The sequence below is a fragment of the Hemicordylus capensis genome, chromosome 4, assembly GCF_027244095.1.
Source record: "Hemicordylus capensis ecotype Gifberg chromosome 4, rHemCap1.1.pri, whole genome shotgun sequence".
NCBI lineage: Eukaryota > Metazoa > Chordata > Lepidosauria > Squamata > Cordylidae > Hemicordylus > Hemicordylus capensis.
Genome location: NC_069660.1, coordinates 90,526,919 through 90,535,039, shown reverse-complemented (window position 1 = coordinate 90,535,039; position 8,121 = coordinate 90,526,919). Strand labels below are relative to the sequence as shown.

The window sequence follows — 8,121 nt, the reverse complement described above, 5'->3', positions numbered from 1 at the left end:
GCAAGAGAAAGATAAGGGAGCTAGCAAGAGGCTTTGCTTAATGTCCCAAAACAGGAGCGAAGGCAGGGGGCTTCTTGCTTGCTTGCCTGTTAATAAAAGAACTACCGAGAAGAAGTGCCAGTCCACCATATATTCCCCCTCCCCCCTCATTCTCTAGATCTCTGAATGTTGCCAGGATTTACTAGTGACATTTTTTGAAAAGGAAAAGAAGAGAGCTCTCAGCAAATGCTGGAGAATCCAATATCTCCTGAGAGCGAAAAAAGATGGCTTCCCTCTGGAGAAGGGGAGGCTGCAGAAAGGGAGGCTGTAGCCAGGGCTCCTACCTGTTCTGAACTCCATTTGCTTGCCGACTGGGTGCTCACATTTTGCACAAAGATCTCCAAAAAGTCTGCTCAGCCTGCCTAGAAGGACCTTGGGAAATCAGATTACTGGGCTGGCTTTGTTTGCTGGCTATTGGTCAGAAGAGGTCCCTGTAAGCTATTCTGACTTCTGATTAGTTGAGGGCAGGGCTAGCCTCTGCCCAACCTTTGTGGGCGGGGGGAGAAAAGAAAGGCACTCCCTGAATAGTACTGGGGAAGTAAATATGCTAATTGGGTAGTGACTAAGTATGGCAATTACTTCATTTGGAGCAATGGATCCCACTGAAAACCCTAAGAGGAAGGGAATGGCTTTACAAACCATTTATTTACAAATAAATCCACTTTATTTATTTGTTATTTCTTTGTGTAAACCGCCCTGAGCCATTTTTGGAAGGGCGATATAGAAATTGAAATAAATAAATAAATAAATAAATAAATAGGAATTTAGAAAAAAGACAAAGAGCCAGTGCCATCTATTGGCAAGCAGCAGAAATGCAATCACAACATTCAAGCAAGAGAGGCAGACAGAGACCCAGTTCAGATGTAAAACGAAACCAGAGCTTGGCAACCTTTCAGGTTCAGTTTGAAACTGTGAATCATGCTGCAGACAGTAGTTAAACTGTGGCCCTTCAACTTCCAGTTCCAGGAGAGGGGAGCCCCTCCCTGCTGCTTGACCGCCGAGGCCGCTCCCAGCAAGTTCATAGGAACATAGGAAACTGCCATATACTGAGTCAGACCATTGGTCTATCTAGCTCAGTATTGTCTTCACAGACTGGCAGCAACTTCTCCAAGGCTTCAGGCAGGAATCTCTCTTAGTCTTATCTTGGAGAAGCCAGGGAGGGAACCTGAAACCTTCTGCTCTTCCCAGAGCGGCTTCATCCCCTGAGGGGAATATCTTGTAGTGCTCTCACATCAAGTCTCTCATTCATATGCAATCAGGGCAGACCCTGCTTAGCTAAGGGGACGAGTCATGCTTGCTACCACAAGACCAGCTCTCCTCTCCAGTTCCATGGCCAGACTGTGGGCAAAGCATCAGAATGTCGGTGAAGCAGCTGCAATTGGTCACAATCTCAAAGGTGGTGTGCCAAGCGCTATCATGCATTTTTTGAATGCTCAGCATGGAAAGGGCATTTAAATCTATTTAAATACCATACCATGCCATGCCAGTGCTTCTTCTGGCAGCAATGGCACCACCCCCCAAAGAGCCCTGCATCCAAATAGTCCTGCACAAGCACAATTGGGGGTGTGTGTCTGTGGTTTGCACTATTTCCCTGTGATTCATGGGAGAGGAACATGAATGGGATACATATATGAGAGAGGAGAAAAGATGCTGGGGTAGGGGTCGATCCCACTGTAACCTAGGATGATGTTGTGAAGGATCACCCCATCACATCACTTCACACAGACCAAACCAAAATCCTGCCCCACCAGCAAGTTCCTGCTGGTGGGCTTGCCCTCTCATGAGAGGACCAGTCTACTGGGGTGGAGCATGCGGTTCTGAGGTCACCCCTGGTCTCCCAATGGAATCTGTACTCATGAGTTGCTCACAAATCACCTAAGGGCCCCCGCTCGTGTGAGGCCACCAACGCTCCATGGTGAAAGATAGAACAGATTCTCGGGGGGGGGGACAAACCACACCCATTCCTTGTGAAGCCTTGCATGCACCCAAAGGAGATTGTGACACTCCGTGTGCCATAGCCTGGCTGAGTGCATGGGCAGGGGAGAGATTCAGATGGAGCTTTAAACCCATTCAAAATTCCCGGGTTCAGTCTGGCTCTGCACCATATGCAGATATTCCAGCACAGGTATTCACGGGAGAGGGGAACCACAGTTTCCAGCAACCCCAGGACAGTAGCATCACTGTTTGGGGGTGCAGGCAAGGGTGCACATGTCCACATGGCTGGACAGGCTTGCAGGGGAACACTCTGACAGAAACTTCGTGGCAGTTGCCAAGACAGGAAAAACACTCTCCAGGGTACCCCACCCTGCAGCTTTCCTACATAGAGCAACACTGGATCTATAAAATGGCCTGTCATTCTCATGAGAGATCAGTCTGTGGAAGAAGGGGATGTTTTGCTGTCAGGCATCATTAGATATTTTGCTCGGCAAGTCTCTTCCCACCCTCTGATGATTCTTCTCATGAGTTGTGTGGAGGTGTCCCCTAGGGGTGTGCAAACCATTTCAATCTAGAACTGGTTCTAGATCGAAACCCCACCCCAACTGTTTGATGGCTATAGGTCGAGCCCGAAATCCAAAATATAAAATAGAGCCTGTTCTAGGTCGAATCGCACCAAGCCTGGCTCTATTAGAGCCGGTTCTAAGTGGCTCGGGAGGCCTGATCCTCCATTTTGCATATTAAAAAGTTTGTTATCCATTTTGTGACACTTGTGTCACTTGGTGCAATTGGCTGTGCTGCAGATCCCCTGATTGGCCAGATGTGTCTGGCCGTTTGAGTGGCTTTGGTAGTGTGTCACTCAGGGAGCCCTGCCACCCTATTGGCTGGGAGGAGGGACAAGGGAGGGGTGCTCCAGGAAAGTTATTCAAAGTAGATTTTAAAACGACCTTGTGGCTTGGAATCTCTTTTTCTGCTACTCGTCTCTGCTGGTGCTGGACTGGTCTCTCTGCTGACTGAGGAGTCAATACTACTTCTGCTGCTCCTGCTTCTTTGGAAACTGGTAAGGCAATCTTCCCCTGCTTGTGATAGTCTCTACAGATAGATTTGACTGACTCCTGCGTCTCCCTCTCTCAATTTATTATTATTTATTATTTTTACTTTTTAAAAATTTCTTTTCCTGGCTGGTTATAATGTAGTGTTCTTAATTAATTGCTTTCTATTTATTGTTTTTTGTTTGTTTGGCATTTATATCTCACTCTTCCTCCAAAGAGCCCAGAGTGATGTACATGGTTTTGTTTATCCTCACAACACCGCTGTGAGGTTGGTTGGGCTGAGAGATAAGTGACTAACCCAGTCACCCAGTGAATTTCATGGATGAATTGACACTTGAACTTGGGTCTTCCCAGTCCTAGACATCTTAAAATGTCTCAAACATCATTTTTAATAATTGCTTTCTTGTTTTTAAATGCTACTTTTTAAATGCTTGGCTTGCTTTTTCTGAAACAGATGTGTCTAATTGCTTTTTCTGTACAGGTGAACCTCATTATCCGTGGATTCCACATCCATGGATTCACATATCCGCAGTCGGGGAAAAGACACCTGACCTCGGCATACATGAAAAAAGGGGGGGGGGAACATGCCGACCTCGTGTATCCATGGGTCGGAGGTGGCTGAAATTGACTGCAGAGGTCATTTCTGGATGCCATTTTCATCAACAGAGCCACAAAATGGCTCCCGTCTTTATTTAAAAAACCACCCAGGGGGGAAAACCAGATTTTCAGTCGATTTGGGGACACAACACAACTCAGTGGGAGCAGCAGAGCAAGGTAAGAATCTCCCCGCCACCCCATGAAATTCGGCCGATTTCCGGCCGATTTTCAGCTGACCGGGAACCTAACCCCCAGTATCCCAAAGATTCCATTATTCGATGTTTGCGGTTTCCATATCTGTGGCTGCAGAACAGAATGGAACCCCCTCAAATATTGAGGTTTTCCTGTAGTTTGTGTTATTTATTTATTTTAGTTTGTGTTATTTATTTATTTATTTATTTATTTAAAATAGTTTTATACCAGCCAAAACTTGGTAGTATTAGCAGGTTTGTGGTTTGCAGTGTGTTTGTGGTGTCTGCATGTTTGGTTTGTGGCTTGCTCCAGCATGCTTGTGGTCTTCTGTGGTTACTTATTGATAGTTTGGATTGTATCTTCTTGTCTTGGTCAGGTGAGGTTTATGGTTTGTACTTAGTTAATGGTTTGCACATGGTTTGTGGCCTCTCTGTAGCTAGTTTTGTGGTTTCAGGCTGGGTTTGTATTGTTTTTGTAGTTTTCATTTTGGTCACTTTGGTGGTTTTTGTGAATTTGTGTTGGGTTTTTGGGCTGGTGGAGCACCTAGGGGTGCCAAAGCGTGGTGTGTGGTGGCCCCCATGGATGCTAATTTTGGATTCTCTGATGGCCAATAGATTCCACACTGGGATTCATTTTGTAGAATATATGTGACATCAAAGAATCCAATCCCCTTTACTCCCTATGGGAGAAATAATAAAACTTTAAAAATGTTTTTTAAAATAATTAAAAATTGCCCCTTTGATTGATTGCTTTGGGGCTTGGGTGGTAGTTGGCACCTATGGGAGCCTACCATAGATCCCACTTTGGCATCCCTTGGTGCCAGACATAGGGAATAATGGACCAGTTTGAGCCCCATTATTCCCAATGGAGAACCTTTTAGAACTGGTTCTAGGGGGGATTCTAATTAGAACCAAACCATGGGCTTGTTCTAACAGTTTAGAACCAGAACCAGTTGAGCCGGTTCAAGTTCAGTTCTAATTAGAACTGAACCACAAAAATTGGTTTTGTGGACATCACTAGTGTCCCCATGGCCTGGCACTCTTTTGAACGAGTGCAGTGTGCTTCTGTTCAGATGACTGTCTTCACAGTAGTTGCACTTTCCTTTGACTGGAGCACTACTGGACCCATTTCAGACTGGTTTTTGGGTGGGCTATGGGGTGGAGACTGCCTTGGTCAGCCTGATGGATGATCTCCAATTGGGAATTGACAGAGGAAGTGTGACTCTGTTGGTCCTTTTGGATCTCTTGGCGGCTTTCGATACTATCGACTATAATATCCTTTTGGAACGTCTGAGAGTGTTGGGAGTGGGAGGCACTGTTTTACAGTGGTTCCGCTCCTACCTCTCGGATAGATTCCAGATGGTGTCGCTTGGAGATTGTTGCTCTTCAAAATCTGAGCTTAAGTATGGTATCCCTCAAGGCTCCATACTTTCTCCAATGCTTTTTAACATCTACATGAAACCACTGGGAGAGATCATCAGGGGAATTGGAGCGGGAGGTACTTATTGTGTGGGGTCAGAACTCTAGAGATCATCTTGATCTGCCTGTTCTAGATGGGGTCACACTTCCCCAAAAGGAACAGGCTTGCAGTCTGGGAGTACTTCTGGATTCACACCTCTCCCTGGTTTCTCAGGTTGAGGCAGTGGCCAGGGGTGCTTTCTATCAGCTTCGGCTGATACGCCAGCTGCGCCCATTTCTTGAGATCAATGACCTCAAAACAGTGGTACATTTGTTGGTAACCTCCAGACTGGACTTCTGTAATGCGCTCTACGTGGGGCTGCCTTTGTACGTAGTCCGGAAACTTCAGTTGGTTCAGAATGCTGCAGCCAGGTTGGTCTCTGGGTCATCTTGGAGAAACCACGTTACTCTTCTATTGATGGAGTTACACTGGCTGAGAATAGGTTTCCGGGCAAAATACAAAGTGCTAGTTATAACTTACAAAGCCCTAAATGGCTTAGGCCCTGGGTATTTAAGAGAACATCTTCTTCACTATGTGCCCCACTGCCCATTAAGGTCACTTGAGGAGGTCCATCTCCAGCTGCCGCCAACTCGTTTGGTGGCTGCACAGAGATGGACCTTCTCAGCTGCTGCCCCAAGATTGTGGAATGCGCTCCCTACTAAGATACGAGCCTCTCCATCTCTGGCAATTTTAAAGAAACTTCTGAAAACACATCTCTTCAACCAAGCTTTCTCAGCTTTTAAAAACTTGTTTTTAAATTGTTTGGCTATTTAATTTGTGTTTTATGATGTTTTAATTGTTAATTATTTTATGCAGTTTTACAATTTCTGTTTTAACTGTTAATTGATTTTAATGTTGTTTTAATGTAAACTGCCCTGAGCCTTTTGGAAGGGTGGTATAAAATTTTTAATAATAAATAAATAAATACTGACCCTGATGACTGGCCCTGCTCATGAGTAAGCCTAGGGACTGCAAACCCCCTCAACAACAATGTAAAAAAATCAGAACTTTGCTGCTCAAGAATCCCTGCTTGGGTCCACCTTTTGGACCCGACCCTAGGCACGCACACATACACTCACCAAATGTTCCTCTCTCAGTGCTGTGATGGGGTACCCTGCTTATGTTGCCACCTAGAGTATTTGTGGTTGTGAACATACTTCACTGTCGTTTCCTTCTCAGGGAGAAAATCACTTAGTACCCATCCTGGCATCCCATCCCCTTTCCCTCCTGCTTGCCCAAGGGTGGGGTGGGAGGGACAGTGTGGCAAAAGGGAATGCCCCTTGAGAGAATGTCAAGCCTGCAATGGGATGTAGTGGCATCCCTGTTGCTGAACAACTCCATAGCTGGATAGGTGACAGGAGGGGCAGGACTGGTTCTTTAAGAGTGGCCAGCAAGAAGCGCCGCTGGTATAGAGCACCAATGTACCTGTGCTGGTCTGCGCCACCACCTCTATGATGGCAGTTTAAACCATTGGTGTGAAACCATCGTACATAACACTTGAGCAGCTAAACCTCATGTCTCAGTAGCAAACCTTTGTGCTAACTGAACGTTCAATCTGGAGTTTGGAGAGGCAAAAGGCTGCTTTTGACATGAAACCACGGTTTCACAAGTTCAGAGATAATGGAGTTCCGTTCTCTGCCCTGTGTAACTCTGGTTTAGTGTTACGTATGAACCGGGCCAGAGAGAAAGATAGAGAAGAAGAGATGATATGTTTGGTGAGACAATGAGGGGCTGGCAAAAATGTGGATCTGGGAAGGAGAAGGCAATGCCCTCTCTGCCTCAAATGAGGAGCTTCAATTGATTGATGACTGGGTAAAAACATTTACTCTGGGAATTATAATAATGAACAGTTGTCCAGCACACACAACACAGATAACACAGATCTAACCCTAGCTTGATCATGTAACAAGGCTCATTTCAGACAAGAATGTGCAAAAATGAAATTCCATGTAACTACTCAGGATGTTTCTTTCTCATTTCCTCGCTATCATTATTCTGGAGTGAGCCTTAGTCCGACAGTCTCTTTTTCTTTTTTTTTTCTTTTCAAATACAAAATGGTGCACACATACATAAGAAATAAAAAGCTCTAATTTATTCTACAAAAGTGTTCATCAAGTAATAGACGGGACTTGAGGAAAAGATTAAGAGCTTACATTTTTCATTTGACTTATTTCACATAAAATTTTATAGAGGATAAAATGATGGGAGGCAAAGAAGCAATGATATTTCTGTTTTATCTCTGTCTGAGGCCTATAAATCTTCCTGAAGTATCATTAATTATAGCAGCGTCTTTCATGATGCTTTTGTTAAAGGTCTAGCTGCCTTCGCATTAGAAGCCTCCTATTTTCACAGGTTTATAATGTGAGTAGATTTCCCCTCACAAGCTGAAACTTTGCTAAGACAGCAAATCCATTGAGGAGAGTTATTAATATTACATAGAGATTGTTATTTTAAACAAAAGAAACAACCTAGTGGGCATTATAATTTGGTACACTAGCACTTTGAATACAAGTGGCTAACATCAGTCCTGATGTAAAAGTTAGTGGCACAACATATCCTTAGGATTAACTTGCTTGGGGCACCTGGTTTCAGTGCTGAGTCATGAGTTCAGTGCTGAGTCAGCTATGTTAGAGCTAAGACAGAACCAGGAGGGCCAGCAGAGGGCCAGAAATGAGAAAGTTGAGCAGGAACTGGGGTCAGGAAGTAGGATGGGAGTCAGAGCTGGTATGGCAGGAGAGCTGGTCTTGTGGTAGCAAGCATGAATTGCCCCCTTGCTAAGCAGAGTTCATCTTGGTTGCATTTGAATGGGAGACTATGAGTGTGCCGTGCACACACGCATCGGCCATTT

General features: G+C 45.0%; 1 long non-coding RNA gene across 1 annotated transcript in view; it reads left to right on the top strand.

Annotated features, from left to right (window-relative positions):
* Positions 1-2,897: 2,897 nt before the first annotated feature.
* Positions 2,898-8,121, top strand: part of LOC128353007 (uncharacterized) — a 96,077-nt gene continuing 90,853 nt past the window's right edge. The window contains exon 1 of the long non-coding RNA XR_008320778.1: positions 2,898-3,034. This is a non-coding gene — a long non-coding RNA (uncharacterized LOC128353007). The remainder of the gene's footprint in view (positions 3,035-8,121) is intronic.